At 42.4% G+C, this 19,237-nt stretch overlaps 1 long non-coding RNA gene across 1 annotated transcript in view; it reads right to left on the bottom strand.

The window, feature by feature from the left end:
* LOC311258994 overlaps window positions 1–19,237 on the bottom strand; it is a 47,078-nt gene that overhangs the window by 2,657 nt on the left and 25,184 nt on the right. The window contains exons 2-3 of the long non-coding RNA XR_014622805.1: window positions 1,541–1,718; window positions 275–369 (exon numbers count right to left, since the gene is read on the bottom strand). This is a non-coding gene — a long non-coding RNA (uncharacterized lncRNA). The remainder of the gene's footprint in view (window positions 1–274; window positions 370–1,540; window positions 1,719–19,237) is intronic.

Raw genomic sequence — 19,237 nt, 5'->3', positions numbered from 1 at the left:
CAGGGATCACCAAAGTTATCAGGACTCATTCATCGAATTTAACCCAACAACTGCTGGATGGACTTTGGGATGGAGGGATTGATGTATCAGTCTTGTTAGGGCAAAATATCCGGACTATATGTCCTTTAGGCTGGGGTTGGTAAGATTGTAGAAACCAGCAAGAGCGAGCTAAGTTGCTGAGGGAGATGTGTTAACGACTAGGTTGCTATGTTCAATAAGCTCTCTTGAATGGCAAGGTCATGAAACACAAGCATAATAGTCATCAAGAACTTACCTTAGTCTGAAAAGGCTAACCGATGTAACAGGTCCTCCTTACTGCAGTAGGTGTGTGCTTTGATTCAGTGATTGCTTTGGGGATGTTGAGATTTTCTAGGAAACAGAAATGCAAAATGACTCACCAACCCTTTAAAATGGGTCAAGTTGCAAACACCCTAAATTTCCTACATTTCCAATCAGCTAACTCATTTGTATAATTTCTTGATTAGTCACTGATGTCTATGAATGAAAATGTCTAAAACCCAAAGATATTCAGTTTACATTCATTCATTTAGACAGAAAAGTAAAAAAACGGAGAAGCTGGAAGCAGTGACTGTTTCTGGTTGGAAAAAATGAAGGTGAACGGACGATTAAAGAAGTTGCCATTGCCATAAATCAAATCTTCAAATTCTAGGTTATACTGTTTATATTAAAACTGCACTTCTTTTGATTATAGATGTTTCAGCGGCGGCAGAATATTTTTAGCCTTTTTTCCACAGTTTTTTATCGTCGCCTATGTCGGGATCGGAGCTTCTATTTCATACACTACATGGGGGCAATGACTGCTCCCATATGTGGACCACCAGTCTTGTTTTCTCACCCGCTTTTTCTTTCTCGCAGTGATTTACAGAAGCCCACTCACTCTTGACTCCATTTCTCGTCTTTTGGCTCCATAATTACAGAATAATTGCCTCGCTATATCTTACTCAACAGGGAGTACTTAACCACTGAAACCGTGAAATAACAGACTGGGACGGGATGATCTGCTGAAGTCAGCGGTATTACCGACTCTTGCCTCCTCTCTGATGGGAGAATAGACAGGAGGGAGGGAGGGTGTCTGCAGGGAGAAGCACTAGCACGCTCCACCAGTCCACAGCCTGTTCTTGTGTCTACACAGAGACGAGCACAAAGGCCCCAACCCATATTTGACGCTTTGTGGCCATGGACACAAGGAGAGGCTGCCCGTCTCAGAAAATAGAACTCAATTAACAGTTTCGCTGCAGGCATATTGGAACATTGTTTCATTAACGAGATGAATACAGTCTGATAATTACTTCATCTCAATTAGAAAAAAAAAAAAAGGCTACACTCTGTATTGATTGTGGCTGATGAGCTTGAAGGTTAATTAGGAACACAATATTTCAAAAGTCTATCCTGCTTTGTTGTTGTGGGAACTGTTTGTTGGTGGCTCTCAGTTTTTTTTCCGGGCTGCAGGTCTCCCTGGTTGATTTCGACTATTCAAAAAAAAAGATGTGTCTTTTTGTTTCAGCGTTATATAACCCACCTCTATCCTAACCTTGACTCCAGCCCGTGTTTGAAGTGCACAGTTCTGGCATCAGTGTCTGGTCTCGCTCTTCTGCCCTGGGCCACTAGAGGGAGCCGTGGTCCTTCCGAAATCCACCTCGGAGCAGCATGGGAGCTCGGGCTGACTGAAATGGTTCACCAAGCCCCCATTAATGCACCTGTGCAAAGCCAAATGGAACAAACTAATAGTGCATTACCATTAACAATACAAATTACACCATTAGGCACACTTGGCTCTCAGGGCCTTGTGATAGCTATAAATAGTTTCACTTGGTCTTGGACAATTTGTGCTGTACTTGCATAATGACAGCACTCAAATTAATTCATGGTGTGCAAATGGAGTACCCATATTGCTGCATGTTGTGAAAGGGGACATTTTGGGCTTTTTTTAATGATGTGCCTCTTCCTGCAGAACCACCTTTGCAAGAGGAATTGATCAGCAGGGCCAGCAGCCCTGACATAAGTAAAATGTCTCCATTACAACCCATCTAGAGCATTTGATCCTGTTATTGCTGAAGCAGTGCAGAGTAATGACCTCTTTTTGTCAATGAAAGTTGGCTGGACTACTAGAAATGGCCCACTGGATTGGTTTTGGACCTTTTTTTTTTTTTTTCAGCGGACCATAAGAGACCCAGCACAGTTTTTGCAGCTAGCTGACCTCAAAGTGGTTTCACTACTGCTCCATAAAACAAACAGAGCAGAGCAGAGGCAGCTTGACTGCCCCTCACTGGGACTGTGGACAGGACCTTAAAGCGCTTAGCCAAAGGGTACCATTATGTGTACTACTTTTCACTGTGTTTTATGTAAATGCGCCATGCTGAAATGGAAGGTAAAATTAAGCCAGCATGTCAAAGGCACTGGGCCAAGAAAACTTTAAGTGTTCCTGATATTCCAATTTTACTGGAGCCTGGTGCAGATGATAGATTATAGTCGATGGGGGGAGAAAACGATGGAAGCCGTCGCTATCATAAAGCATTGCCAGATTCATCCATTAATGGTCTCTTGCCTTCCAGCCTGTTACACGTTGACATTTGATGATGTCAAAAGGATAGTTAAACAAGACTAAGAGTCTACAGCCATGCTAGCAGCTCCGCAAGTCTGTACTTTGGCACAAAGTAGTCCCAGTTTGTGCCTCATTAACGTTCCACTTGAGTCACAGAGCTAAACGTTGAGTCCTCTAAAAGATAATACCTGGTGACTAATAGACGAGCAGCACAAGATGGGGATAGAGAAATAAGTGCTTTGAGGTAAGTGCTAACTTAAAAATGCTAACATGATGATGTTTAGCAGGTAAGACCAAATCTTGTTGCACTCTGTCCTGTAGTTGTCAAGATATTAAACTCAAAACCACTGATGTGAACACATGTTGGTGGTAGCATTCATCCTCAGAGGACCATGAATGTTCGTACAGAATTGTATCCCAATCCATCTGGTAGATGTTGAGATAATTATTTTGGATAAGTTACAAAGGTTGAGCTGGTAGCCCTCAATGAAAACTCATCGGATCGTCCCCTGGGGACCTTGAATGCTTGTACAAATCATTATGGCAATTCATTTTAAAGTCGCTGAGACATTTCACCCAAAACCAAAAATGTGTACTTCTTGGTGGTACTAGAGGAAAAGTCGGGGTATCACCAAAGTTAAACCACATCCTCTGGGAACCATAATGTCCAGGAACCATAATGTCTGTACGAAAATGTATCCCAATCCAGCTGCTGATGATTGAAATATTTTGCTGGATGATTAAGAAGTGTCAGCTGGTTACACATGATGTAAAGCCAGGGAATCATCCACTGGGGACATTAAATGCCTGTAAACATTTTCATTGCAATCTATTCAATAGTTAAAAACCCAAACTGTTAACCCTGTGGTGGCGCTTGAGGAAATGTCAGGGCATCATCAAAGTTATTACAATTCATCCTGAGATGATTCATCCTCTGGGAACCATAATGTCTCTACAAAAATGAATCCTAGTCCCTCTGGTAGAGATCTGCTGAGATATTTTACTGGTTAAGTTACAAGTGTGAGCTGTAACACTCAATAAAATCATTGGATCATCCTCTGGGGACCAAGAATACCTGCACAAATGTCCATTGCAATCCATTCAGTAGTTGTCAAGACAATTAACTAAAAATTAAACTGGCCTTTGAGGAAATGTCAGGGCATCACCAAAGTTATTACAATGCATCCTCTGGGAGCCATGAATGTCTGTACAAACTTTTATCTCAATCAATGTGACTGTTGTTTAGATGTTTTACTAGATCAGTAACAACTGTTAGCTGGTGTCCCTCGATGAAAACTCATGGGATCATCCTCTGGAGACCTTGAATGCCAGTATTAATTGTCATGGCAATCAATCCAATAGTTGTCATTTCACTTAAAAACGTGAAATGTTAAGCTCTTGACGGCACTAGAGGATGAATTAGAGCATTACCAAAGGTTATGGCGATGTATCCTCTGGGTACAACGATGTCTCTACAACAAATCACAGATGGCACTTTACCTGAGCAGTCTATCAATAGAAAGACAACTGTGCTACGACTCTTTTTTTATACATACTCTTATCAATTAAAAAGACTGTGGCCAGGAAGATCACAGCATCACATCCATCATTTACATGTAGGAGTACATGATGTAATACATAATGGACAACATGAGCCTGTGAGCACAACAGGGAGGTTGACCCTATACAGGAAACTCTCTGATACTCTTAATTAGATTGCTGTATTGTAGTTTGACCTTGGTGGAAGACACTCTACACGGCTCCGTCTCTCCCTCTCGCTCTCTCTGTCTTTTCTCCTGCTCTTGGTTTGTGCTGGCAGCCTCAGAGCACATAGTGGTGCATGGGCATTTTCTCCTGGAGGGTAGGAGAGAAATGCAATCAGCAATTCAATCGTGGCCATTGTGTAGCAGTGCTGATGAGCTTTGCAGAGTAGATAATGGATTAAATTATTTATCCCCCCCCCCTCACCCTCCTCCTCAGTGCTTATTGTTGCCTCCTCTTTGTGCTGCTACAGCGGTACACAGACGTAGGTTGAAGGCCTAGATCACTTGCTGCCTTTCATAGATCTAATTTTTCTAATTAGCGCTTGAATGCAGAATGTTCTCTCCCCCTTTACCCCCTGCCTCCGCCGCCGCGTTCATTGTCAGATACGTTCCATGAGGTGAGCATGTGAACCTATCAGCGGCCAATTCTATGACAGAGAGTGCCGCCGTCGCCGTCACTCCTCCCCGCACTCTCTCTCTTGTCGAAACCTTAAATGATCTTAATAATAACCTAATCAAGGCCAGTTTCTTTCAATGAATGCTATTAGGGCTGCAGCAGCTGTGCAGAGGGGGCTGGCTGATCTGGGATCGGGAACACTTTGACCAAAATGTCACGCCTCTAATTGTTTTCAATTATGTGGCGACCATATGGCGGAAATAGGAACGCCGCAGGAATCCAGCAGAAATTGAAACGTGGACAATCCATACGTGATATTGATTATGGAGGTCAACAGCCTCGTACTGCTCCATATACAGTACGACTGAGATGTTGCTGCAGCAGCTGTGAGCGTTATTATCATTAGTTCATCTGTAGTTCTTTGACGACTGTGATGTTCTACTGATTGCTTCAGGTTGAACATGCACCTGATGGCGTTAAATGAACCAGAAGAGTGCAGAGCTCCTAAAGCCAGGTGTGTCGAAGCAGTTGTTGATCAGTCGCTGCACCTACCGGCTGATTAAAGGGGTAACCCAGTGCCCAGTAGCCAGCTGCATTGTGGGTAATGTAGGCAACAGGTTTTAAAAAGCACAGTTTCAACTCTCTTCATCTTACCTACATCTTACTAATCAGCGGTCAATGTCGGTTAAACCAACCGCATTTTTCCTCGATTAAAACAACCAACCAATCACGTCGTTGCCGTCAAATTTTAAACCTGTTCTCCTCTCTGCTGCCGTCAGCCGTCGTTTCAGTGCAGAATTATTGCAACCCTCCTCCACCCCATTCACCTCCAGCTCATCATATCCAGATCTTCAGCCATTCTCTCCATCCCATCATTACCACCAGCATCTAGGCTATAGTTTTCTATATTACTATACACTTTAATGTGTAAAATTGGTGGATTTACCCTTTAACGGGAGTGAGGGGTCAGCAGCAGTCACTAAAACAGTTTTTACCACCCTGAGTGTGGCATGTGAATACGGTCTATGACTGACTTCCTGCACAAGTTGCTCACTATACTATGAAGAAATGTATCATTATAGATCTTAAATAAGCCTATTTAAAGAGCATTTAACCTCACAAAAAATACAAAATAAGATAGAAAACTCTGATGTGCCAAATCGAACCCTGTGGCGGGCCAACTTAGATCCGCGGGCCTCACTTTGGACAGCCCAGTGTGTTCACTGTATCGAAGGAACAGTGCGATCGTGTGGCTGACTGATGTGTTTTTAACGGTTTATCGACAACAATTAACCTCTGTGACACAGAGGAGGCTTTGGATACACAGACAGCACTTGTTAGGATGATCAATTCAATGTTGGGTTTTTTGTCTTTTCATATTGACAAGAGGGGAAGATTTCCACCAGGCCACTTATCTTTAAAATGTGTGTATTCGTCCACGTTTAAGCAAAACAACTGGAGACTACAGTGTGCATTATTAGCAGCATCAGAACAAGCAGTCGTGCAGTCTCTTGTATCTACATTTGCATTTACGCATTAGTCCCTGCGAACGCACAAACAAGCAAATTCATCTTTCCATTGCTGACACGAGGCCTGTGAGGCAGAGCTCGTTTCTCCTCACCAGCAGCTAATACAGGCCCCGTTTTAGAGTGTTGACAGATGATGCAACTGTTGTGGTCACATCCAAAAAAAAAAAAAAAAAGTGCCACCAGTGTATCACATGCAGACGGGACTGATGCAGACTCCGTGTCTACAAACAGCCCCCATTATTCTTGTTGTGGCCGGTGGAGGCTTGCATGTACTGTAAGTTCCAGAGCAATGTGGCCTGCTTGTGTTACATACTTTTGTGGGCCGCCTCCCTGACAACTGGCAACAAAGGATCCATTGAGCAGAGGCAGCGACGAGGGGCTTTGATGGGTAATCTGCATGCGTTTGTAGAGGGAAACTGGAGCTGGGTTAAAGGAAACAGGTGCAACTAATTACAATATCCCCAGTCCTCTTTTCCTCTGGATTTCCTCCTGCTTTCTCTCCTTTCATTTTCTTTATCATCCTTGTTTTCCTTATTGCGAAATCTTTTCGCTGGGGTAAAATTCCCTAATGAGACTCCACTACACACACACACACACACACACACAGATGCACACACACACGCAGCAATAACACAGAGCGTGGCAGCTTCGTTCGCTTCTTCCTCACAGGTCAGACATCAAAGTGGAGAGGTGAAATCTACGAGGGAAGTAACAGGAAGACGTTTTAATTTAATACTTCACACCACACGTGTTACGGCTTTGTTCTTTGCACGGCGTCAACACGCTTTCCAACCTTTTGATATACTGAAAGCTGGGTGACATTACTCCTCAGTACAATATGGTCTTTTTCTTCCGTCGGAGTGCACGTATTCTCTGCTCCTACGGGCGGTCTACAGTGCAAACTAATGGAAATTTGAGAGGTTTCCAAAGCACCTGGCACTAAGTGTTACCTCTACAGTAGATGTGATTTCCAATGTTTCAAGTATTTTTGGGCTCTTATTTCTGAGTCTAGCGCAGCACTCTAATACATGAGAGGCCTTTCTGTGTAGACACACTAGATATAAATTTTAAAAACATGATCCATGGTCAGACCTTTTCACTTCCAAATGTCTCCATTCCTCCCTTTTCCCCTCGGAGGTTGATTTGAGCAGAGGCCATTGGCCAAATCCATACAGATAAATCATAAAAATAAGCTGCTCAATACGCAATACATTATGTGTTTGGCGCACTGTGGTATTTTAAAATCATAAGCAGATTTTTTACGGAGTTACAGGCTGATCTTAAATTTGGCAGCGTGTACAATAGGAGGGATTTCCATGTTGATGTTGAGCCTGACACGACATTGACATAAATTGACCATTCAGTAGATAGAATGGGAGCTGAACCTTGGCGAGGTAGGTCTGTCAAGGTTTGGATTTCCTCCATGGTGCAAGCTCCAAATGTTAGCATGTCTGGCTAACTAGCTTACTACCTGAAATAGTTACAGGGAGCACACTCTGCTATTCAGCCTGCCCACTGGGACGTACGGTACCCGCAAAAGTGGAGGCAGCATTACAGCAAAAAGGAAGTGTGTCCACAATTATGCAACCAAAACAGGAAGAGGCATTGTTTTCTGTGGTCTCCATCATCCGGTAATAGTGGAACAACTGGAACAACTGTGGAAACTCTACACTGCAGAAGAAAAAAGGCCTCCCGCTGACGGAGAAGGCAAAGAGGGAGAGTGATAGAAACAGAAGTAAAACAAGAGCTAACAGACGGGCATTCACGCAGTGGAGAGCACCGCTGTTGTGGAAAAAGTTGTTCCCCTGCTGATATGTGTTCCCCCCTCACCATGGGGACTGGAGACAAACCAGTCTGTTTTTTCATAATGCTGAGATCAGGGTTTCCACGTCAAGTTGGGATTCTTATGGTTGTTTTTTGCTCTGGACGGTAGCCAGCCAGCTAGCGGTAGCAGTGTTGCTAAGGCTATCTTTTTGACAGTGGCGCCAACAGTAACACAACAGCTACATTTTAAATATCCGTTTCTCTTTGTTCTTTTGCAAACTGAGCATATAGTTACCAATCTCTTGCAATGTTAGTCTAGAGAAACATTTGCCTGACATAGGGATGAGCACTTAGTTACGTTAACGTTGCTTTATTTTCCCAAAGCAGAGCGTTTTGTACTCAGGACTGGGATATTGTTCTTGACGCTACTCCATCAGAGTTCAGTGTTATGCAACCCCCTCCCAATCATCACCCAATCAAGAGAGCAAGATAACATTACGTTTGACAAACGGATCAGTATGACATGTCGTTGCTCCGACCGGCCCATTATTCCAATCCCCCCCCATTGTCCGAAAAAAATGTCCCATTGGACCAACCACCCATTTGTCCAACATTTTGAGAGGACTACAGAATGGGTTGATGGTACCACTGGACACTTGATGTTTGACACTTATTTGTTAATCTTTACATATTTATACCTTTCTCGTTTGCATGCTCAAACCATCGTCATCAGATAAACGACCATACAGTATCTGTCCACTGTGAAAGCGTCCTGTCACAACCCATATTTACGTTTCTTGTAAAGTAGCAATTTCTAGCTGGCCTTAGTAATTATTATTGCAGCAAAGGAAGAAGTCTGGTGAAGTAGTATAAAGAGAGTGAAGGAGTAGAAAGTCTGGATGGATGGTTCGGTCAAACAAGCACAGGACTTTTACCTATAAACCTAACCAAACTGTGAGAAGATGACAGAGGTCCACTACGTCTGCTGGTACGCTGCTATGGTCGTGTTGTTTTGTGAACTGTGATATATGTTGTCACCGGCAATCAACCTATTCTGTCATTTAGATATGAGGATGTGTTGGCATACTGTTGCATAACAGCAACAATCTGTACCCACATTCATTTTGACAGTGTGCTGTTACACAAGGCCATCCATAACTTTCATTGGGCACATCTTTTGAGGCATAATTAACAAAATTGAGCGGAATATAAAACTGAGTCTTACATCTATCTATCATATAGTCAATATGACTCCGTGTCAATGTAGCAGAAAAATGACTCAGACATTTTTTCTTTTTCTGCCAGCTCTATTTGACATAAAAGCTTGATCAGGCTGTTAATTGATGCCCTCAGATCTACGCCTTTTGTTCTGCTTTATCTCCAACGTCTAGTCCTTGAGCTCTCCTTTCTATCACTGCACCATCAAAATATGGAGTCATTAATTTGCAGTTCAGTGTCGCCACGCTGTTTCATCTGCTGCAAATATAGTCAAAGATGTTCAATAAAACAAGGTGCTGAACTTATGCGTTTTTTTCCCCCCGTGTATGTTGGAGAACTCGTACTTTTATCCTCTTAAAATCACTCATAATCTCGGCAGGATACTAAAAGGTGACTCCCTGAAGAAAAAAAAGCTGTTATTTAATTACACAGATCCGTTCAATTCACGGCGAGTGAGTCACATTAAGACGATTCAAAGCCCGCTATCTTACAACAACACATTCCAGAGTCTATGTTTCATGCAGGGTGCAATATCTTCTGCTGCTCCGCCACACCTCCAGGACAGATTAGCTCCATCTATGTGTGTGTGGGGGGGGAGGAAAGGAAAACAATCTTGCACTAACAAAACCATTATTAGTTCATTATGAATTAGAGAGCCACATCTGCAACTAATACACGGCCAGGTGGGATTTGTAAAGAGAGTACAGTGTAGAGTTTGTTCCACTAATGCATTATAAACACTGTGAGAACATGTGGCCTTTGAGGTTACGGTTACACTGAATATGGAGCTTGATGTTGCTCGGATATAATGTTTCTCACATGGGTCAACATTTTTCAATTAAACAATCCGAGATGAAACGAAGCGGCGCTCTTGTTTTCGCTCGCAGACTGCTTTTATTTCAGCGCCTCGGTCTCACTTTTTCTGGAATTTCAGGACTTGAGTTCTCCCCCTTTTTTTTTCCTGTGTGCTTTCGATGGCGGGACCCGGACCCATTTGTGAATTAATAGGGCATTAATCAAATCCGATTAATAAGACAAAAGAATGACCAGACTCCAGATGAATGATTTAAGATGAAAAAAACATATCTGTAAAGCAATTAGGAGCCTTTTCATTGCGGCGAGAGTTTAGACGAGAGCAGTTAATTTGGTCTCAGTGTTCATCTAAATTCCATTTAGCTCTAGTCGTCCTGTCAACTCGGTGACTTGGAAGGTGGGTAAAAGGCCATTTTCCCAGGCTGCTCAAACAGATTTTGGCTTGAAAGAGAAGCACCGCAATGAGAGAAAAGGGACATCAAAATTGGCCTCTTGTCATCAGGCCCCGGTATGATCCCCATTTGCCTTTCTCCGGGCAATCCGTCAGCAAGCCTTGATCAAAAAGGGATACGTCTTCGAAGCATTCCCCCTTTCCAAGAGATGAGTGTCCCTCACTGTCCCACTGCAATCACTTCCTGTGAGCCAGGAAGCCCCAGACAAAGGCCTGCCTCTTTCTCCCCGACCGGCATGGGTGCCGAAAAAGAAATACAACACATATTTATGAGATTATCTGGCATCTCATGTTTCATTATAATGAAAGAAAGAATTGTTTCGGCCTCGCAGAGTTGAAACATGTGACACCAGGAAATGGTTTGGTGCCGTTACTCTCTTGTCTGAGAGGAGGAGTGTATTTTTTTGGCAAGAGGGACACATGAGGATGATGCTGTTGAGAAACTGGTTGGACAGTGTGGAATCAGCAGGGGAGAGAAGCCACACGCTGCGTGGAGAGCTGTAAAGACGCCATGTAAGATGGTCTCGCAAGAGCAATAATGGTGTCACCTTATTGCACTTAAATTTTAAGACACGGATAGTATATTTTGGATGAATCGAACGTAGGCAGCAGTAGTCTAAAAGTGAGAGAATTAGGTTTGTGTCTGTTGGACTCTCCACACCAGCTGGGAAAATCTCAGTGAGGAGGAATGAGTAACATTTTCGCCTCCAAAAACAACCACTTTGCTCCCATTTGTTCCGCTAATGCCGCTCAAAGGCCAAAAACTAGATGCCTGCGGTTACGAGACCAAGAAAAGAACATGCACGCTTAGCAAAACCTCTCCCATGATAAATAAAGGTTGCCCTGCCCGTGTTTGCTCTGGGTGCCCGAGTGACACAGGACTCAGTTTCAGTGGGATCATCTGAGGCGAGAACCCGGAGCTACAGAGACGTGGTTAACGACTGGTCTGAAGAAAATGTCCTCGTTTCGACTTTGCTTTAGAGTTCAAACTGGAGTCAACTCCTGTAAGTGCAACTACTGGAGGCCTGAGGTCTTTATTTGGCACTTAATTGTTAAACTTTATATATTTTTACACTTTATACATCAGAAAAAGGACCACATGGGTCGACTGTGAGAGAGCAGCATATTACGACCCGTATTTACGCTTCTTGTGAGGTGGCGACCTCTGGTGACCGAAGAAGTGTTACAGCAGCAAAGGAGGAAGTGAGAAGAAGTAGTACAAAGAGTGAAACGTCTGCATAGGAAGGAGGTCAAGGATGGATGGGTTTGTCAAACAAGCACAGGACTAAGGGGGTAAATATGACAAAGCAGCATGAGAGGAGGAGAAGTGGGCTGACCTGTGGCGTTGGCCCCCTTCGGTGCGTTGAGGTAACACGTTTATTTTCTGTAATCAAAAGCTTTCACTCGATGCTGTTCATTAAGTGTCTCATGGTAGAGTTCCTCCTGTGACGTGGCAGACATAAGGTCTCCTCATGTCCACTGAACACATACAACAGGACACTCAGCTCAAAGAAAAACAAGTTGACGTATGAAAGATTTACAGAAGATACAGGAATTACAGCACTGAGAGGGAACATGCAACCTTCTCTGAGGCTCTACACAGAGAAGGGTGTTATGGGTAATCATAAGTTTAAAAGGAGTTACATTTACTTAAGTAAGATATATTTTTTTTGTACAATTTTAAGGTACATATGGTAAAAATACGGTACTGTTAACTCACCAATAACTATGACCCACCGTGCTTTTAATTTTTTTGCCTTCAGTGTGTGAAAGATTTTGAAAGTTTAAAGGTCAAAGTCTGCACCAACAGAAGCTCCTCTATCCCACAGAAAACACTGCTCCTGAAACGCCTCGCCAGAAGTCCCGCCTTTAATTCTGTGACTTTGTGACATCACACTACATCATAATACTAACACATAATAATTAATTTAGCACAGCTGCTCTGTTGTTAGCGGTGCTGGGTCAGGCATGTGTTAGCTGACCAATCAAAGGAGACTGGGTGTTCAAGCTACCTCCAGCAGCTGGTTAGCTTAGCTCAGCACAGCTCAGACTGGAAACAAGGGGAACCAGCTAGCCCGGCTATATCTCCTCCTCATTAACTGTCAAACAGAAAGTGAATAAGCATGTTTCCCCCCAAAATACTATTACTTGTACTTACTTATACTACACTATTAATTTAATATTAAACATACAGCCTCATCTTATACGATATATAATGCTATCGTAAATGGACTAATACTAGAGATAGTTTTTGATGCTGCTGCGCTTTGTCTGAATCCGTGCCGTCAGAAAATGCAGGAACAAACTGAAAATCTTACTTTTCATCATTCTCGACTGGATATTACTGATCGGGCCTTTAGGTCAAGACTAAACTTTGAAATGCCTTCATATTTTATTTTAATGTCATTTTTGAACAATGTTATTTCAAGTTTTTTGTTACTTGGAAGTCAGATGTTAGTTTGGATAATTAGAGTCTTCAGTATAAAGTCTGTTTCTGTTCCTCCGTGTGTCGGAGGAGTTATTGTTTTCTTGCTTTACATCTTTTTTCTGTGCGTGCCCGGCTCAGACACCTAGGGCACAAATTCACAACACAAAAGAGACAGTTTTTCTTCCACTAATTGATTTTTCTTAAAAGCATTAATCTTGCTTCACTCATCGACCATCAGAAATCACAAAGAAAACAGAATCTTCTTTCACTGACTAATTGCACTTTCTGACACGGCGTCTGATTTCTTTTCCTACAAATCCAATGGAGCATTCATTTTTGATGTGACACACACACAAAAAAAAAAATTAATGTTCAAGGTCACCAGAGGATGTTTTTTTTCCCCCTCTCCGTCTGAGGAAAAAGAAGTGGAAGGGTGCATGTACACCGTTATCTGCCTTTCATCACAAGAAACCTAAGCGGCTATAAATGAGGCAGGGCACTAGAGCTTTGCAATGGTAAATAGGGTGTCTGATTGAAAGATTGGCCCACCTGGCCGTGACTGTCAGGAGGCCTCATCCAAGCGCAGGCAACCACAAAGCTCAGCCGGCGTCCTGCAGCACCCACTTCCCACTCCGCGTCGCCCAAATAGCCTGGGACGGGACCCGTGTCTGAGGAGATTGCTTTCGGAGCGCTGTGACTGGACCCTGATAGAGGAACACTTATCTCTGGGTAATTACCCTCTGTGCACAATGAATAAAATGAGAGACAGCTCCATAATCTAAGGTCTGGCAAGCTCGAAGATTACACAGCCACTCATATTATTTCGCCAAGACTAATATGCAAAGATGATAAGCAAGTGAGGTTATCTTTGGCTTGTCTTGATATAGAGTGGGAGTTGTTCAGATTTATTTTACACTGAAATGTATTTCATTTTAATTAGTGGAACACACATCTTATAAAAACCACTGGATCTGTAGCGTTCCCTTGGAAACATGAAATGACTGTGCAGCGTGTGTACCACGGGGGAATTGAACCTGCACGCTTGTTTTAAGTCCGACCAATTTGGGCCACGTGCACGCAAAGAAAACGAAAGGCATATTTGATTTGGCTCCTTAGGAAGGTGAGAATGTTTTCACAAAGTCACTCCACGCTTATGGATATTTTGAGCTCTCCATAGTCCCTTGTCTTTGTGGAGGGTATAAGACTTCACCACTCTATTGTTGAGCTTTGTAATTGGCTGTGTGTTCATGACAAAAGAGGCTCATGGAGGGACCCTGATGAGAAACTGCCTCAATCCAGTTCCTCTGTTTCTGGATGGGCTTAATTAGAATTGCTGCAAAGACCCTTAGGGCCAGAGAGAGGGGCCTATTTCATTTTCCTGTTGTCTTTTGTCATCCTCACATCGACTTCCCTAATTATTTCAGAGCCATGGAAATCTGCTCCAAGGATTGGGTAAGTGTCGGAAGAGGTCAGTCTCTTAGATTACCCAGAAATGTATCATTAGAACTGGGACAGGAGGGAAAGTTTGGGCGGAGAAATTACAATGAGGTGCTGCACCGAATAAATGTGTCACGCATTATCATACGACGTGCGTACGGCTTGATGTATGAACTACGCCACAGTCCAGCCAACAGAATTGATATTAATTATACAGAAGGTTCCTTTAGTCATTCGACATTGGTCTGTACAATAATAAGAGATTTCGGTGGATCATATGGGAGTTTATTTCAGAAAAACGTTGTATGGTAGTGAATGAAACGAGACAAATAATGTTGTGATCCCACTTGAATTGAAAATGAATCACATATGATGTTTGTCATTTGAAAAGATAACAAACTTGGACTAAATTATTAAATAGCGTTGATTAGTTTAGCAATATCAGGTCACTAGGCTACTCATGCTAAGCTGTATACAGCAAATACTACCATCTCAGAGGCGTGCATATGAATTTAAATACCTTCTTTTGGCAGATTTAATATAATATAATATAATGTAATATTCCCCCTAAAGCTGTGATTTTTGGCAGTTATCTTCACTCTACGAGTGACAAACTTACCAAACGGTCGCGTGCCCAGCTAGCTACATTGTCGCCAAGTCACCGTTAAAAGTTGAGGCTACTTTGATTTGTAGTGCGTCACGACTGTCAGGGTGCTCAGAGCATTCGGTGATTGGGTGAATTAACCTAAATCATTTAAACACATGCTTGGATGCTAATCTGAGATAATTTTGTTTTACTGACGTTAGCTTAGTCTGTCGGTCACTGTTGACAATCTGTGTTTAAACGTTAACGATATTTAGCTAACGTTACATTAGACAAGCGGACATATTTAGCTAATTTGTTTGAGTTGTTGGATAATGCTGATAAAATAGTAACACTTTTGGTAAATATAGCGTTACTGGCTAGCAGTTGAAGCTTTCGTTAATTCATACAGAAAGAGTATGCTCTACTTCTCTGAACAGCCGCGCTCTCGTTTCAGTGTCAGGTTATATTACAGACGCGGACAAAGCAATGAAAAGTCTGATGACGTCGTGAAGAATTTGTTTTTAGCGTCTCGAGCCAGATGCAACATCATTTTATTCCATGTGCCTTGTCTGGTATAGAGTTCTGAATGACAATAAAAGGAGTCTTGAATCTTGAAGGATCATGGGAGTTGTAGTCTTCATTGTGAAGCAACTACCACTGCAGATGTAAATATGTCTGCGTGACTCAGGCAGAAGTCTGTATCGACCAGGTAATGTTTTCATTTTCCTTTATGTTTTATTCACTTTTGAATTTCTGATGTTTCCTGATGAAATGCACAATAACCATGACTGATATTACAGATTTCTCTGGATTTGACCATTGCTGGAAACCTACACAACTCAACAAAATGCTGTGCATATTAAAGGTTTAGCAGTCGTTGTTGACATTTTGTCGTGGAAATGTTTGACATATTTTTTATCTTTCAACCAGTTAGAAATATTAAAGGTGCACTATGTAATTTTGGGGAAGAGAACGATCTTCAGTGACTGATTTTTTTATGCCTAAACAGATTAAATAAACAAACTATAATAAACACACTGATCTTAAAGTTATACAGTATGTGGCGGACCCTGCCACCTTTCTGCATTATTACCTCATTAATATTGTAAATATAAAAAATCTGAGTTTGAATTTCTTCTCCAGAACTACATAGTGCTCCTTTAAAAGGTTCGGACAGATTCAAAACATAAACCTGTGCATTTAAGAACAGCTGTGGAAACCCGATCCTCGGACACGATTCTGAGACTCTACAGTCGCAGTACATCGAGCTTATTTCGGTGAAACTGTATCCAGTCGGCCAAGGTGAAAAAAAGACAGACAGCAGTCAGCACAAACCTGGTCACACACACGCTACATCTGCACACATGGAGTGAAAAATGCATCCTGGTATAAATAGTCCCTGACTGTGCAATCTGGATCACAGAACTAACGAACACACATAAAATGAAAAATGTGCAAAAGAGGCCGCGGTGCCATTTTTGTACACAGTGTGACTCATTCGGACGCACTTTTCTGGTTGGAGCAGTTAATCACTTGACATAAAAAGCCTTAAGAGTCACAATTTACCTGTCAGATTTTACATGTAAAGTCAATCACATCGGTTCCCACTGAACATACAGGCTGCACTGTAGTAGAAAAGCTGTTTAGCGGGGATGTTGCGCCGTATGAGGGTGATAGGAGTAATCAAGAAGGGGAGGGGGCTTCACCATAGGAAGTTCCTGCAAACAGAGTGCACCCACTTTTTAAACCCCATTTGTCTTGTTAATGCTCCCCTCTGATTACCTGATTGCACTGGATGACTGTGGAGAAATCTGATTGCGTAAAATTATATAGAGCAAACTTTTGATTGGGGAGGGATCTGGCGAGCTCGCTGCCACCATTGACAGGCTTTGTGAAATTTGGCCTCGCTGATTTGAAATCAGCTAAGTGTCACGTCCCGTAATTGTAATCAGAACTTAATTTTTTATCCTTGTTCTCTTTTCGCAGCACAACTTTTCCCCTCACGCAAACTTTTGAAGCTTGAACAATACTGCAAGCTATGTTCTCCCATACAATAACATTAAAATACAGCGCGTCTGTTCACACATCGATCCTTTCACTGTGACGTCCACGTGGGTCAAGGACGACGGATGCTCATTACGTTCGGTGTGTGCATAGCTCTACCTTAAACACAGCACGCGATGAATTCATTAGCTTCTTCTCCCACAGATTAAACATATTACTTTAATCATATATGCTCTAGATGTTCTGGCTCATTCTCACTTATCACGTTTATCAAAAGAACTGAACCTCTTCTTCTGTGGTTTGGATCAAAGCTGTGTAAATGTCAAGAATGAAATTGAAAGCTACATAAAGGACTTGACATCTTTATTCATAGGCAGCAGCTGAATCATCTTTGAATACATTTTTTTTTAATTCTGTCAACTTTTTTTTATTCAAAATCATAAAAATAAAGTCAACGTTCCATCGATGGACAGGCTGAAAATCACGTCTTTGTGGACTCGTTGGCGTTATCTGTCCGTGTTTCAACTTCATTCACTCATCTCCTCACCCGCAAATCGAGTCTGGAGTCCAGGAGAGAAAGTGTGTATTCAGTGTGAGTGGTTTGGTTTGTAGGCACGGCGAAATATTTCCCTTTATTAGATTGGAAATTCAAGGTAAATTAAAGGTAGGTTGATTTTCTTTCAGATGTAATGCTCGTGACATTTCAATGATTGGAGCACAATCATAGCCAATTGGAAATCCATACTTCACAACATTGCATACTCTTCATTAATTAACTTCCTATTGATCGCTGACCTCGCCTCTTCAACTTATTTCCATTTTACACTTCAGCTTACAATTCAGTCGACTTGGGCTCGGGATGAGAGGAAGTGTTGAGCGCGGGTGGAAATTAATTTGATGCCATTATGCTCAGAATAATGTTTAATTCTCTTTCAGCAGGTCCTATCCCCTATTTGGAGATCTCAAATTCTTGCTTTCATTAAAACTGCCGATAACTTCATCTTGTTGATAATGGATTTTTTTTCAGGCGTTTTTTAAAGTGCAGGCTTTGGACTCGAAGCTCAAGGACCCAGCCAACAGCAGAGCTCGAGAGGCTGGAGGACGTTATGAAGTCTTTGCAGGGCTGACGGTCGGTGCGTTTCAGTCGTGATCGGAGCTCCAGTGTTCCGAGCATTAGCAGTGTTGACGTTAGTTAGCTGTATTAACGCTAGCTTAGCAAACTGGCAACCACATGAGGGGGCAGATGATTTGAACAACAGCGGTGGTGTGACACAAACTCAATCACCAATAACACCTTTAACTTACATATGATCCATTGTAACTAGAAAAGCAGTGACTATTACACATTTAAGTATCGAACCTTAGTCTTGAACATGAGTGAAAAAGAAGAATTGATAAAATATTATAATCGTTGCTCTGGTGTTCATTAAACGGGCCGTTTGTAGAGGTTTAGTTGAATTCTTGAAATGCCTAAAAGGTGATAAAGCTGCTTCTTCTCAGTTCCAAGCTACACAGTGGATACTGTGGCAGCATGTGCAATTTCCTGTATTTAGGATGGAGTTAGTTCAGGCTTACACAAAGTCGTATAGCCCCCCGAGCCTTTAATCTGGGTTTGTTCACACCTTACAGTCAAACATCTTTGCTGCAGGACACAAAAACTTGCCTTGTTTTGTCCAGTGTGCCGAGATAGCATGTTAGCAGAGAGCGTCCTAAGTTCGGTGACAGCTGTAGCGCACGCAGGGAAACACCTCCTTAACATTTTGGATCATCTCCATGCGGCATTTCTTTTTGGCTCCTGAGCCTCCAGCCACCTGCACGAGTTGTAATAAAACTGTCACAAATGAATGAAAGCGGGGAGGAGGAGGAGGAGGAGGAGGAGGAGGAGGAGGGGGTTAACACAGATGTCCAAATAAAGTGTGAATGATTCATTTTACTAAGATTAGTGGCATTCTCCGGCAGAAACTTTCCCATGGCAAAGGAGCTCCGCTGCTTTCATTAGTGCCCCGTGGATTGTCATCATAAATTGATTTTCTCTCTGTAAGACAAATTAAATTGCATATGAACTACAACAGACGGAACAAGAAAGTGTCTGTTTCTCCATTTTCTTCCACGGCTCCCGTTTCCCTCCCTTCCCTTTGTTGTCCCCCTTTTTGTCAATTTCCCATGTCTCTCACATCTAAGTGATCCAGAGTGTTCAAACTTAAATTAAGATCTCTGGCAAGATAAACAGTTAAAACCGGTTCCCATAGTTACGGCTCACACAGCGTGGTGATTGCATTATAAT

This window comes from Pagrus pagrus (genome assembly GCF_965226575.1).
Source record: "Pagrus pagrus genome assembly, chromosome: 6".
NCBI lineage: Eukaryota > Metazoa > Chordata > Actinopteri > Spariformes > Sparidae > Pagrus > Pagrus pagrus.
Note: the sequence above shows the minus strand (reverse complement) of the source record. Positions and strands in the feature narration are given on the sequence as shown.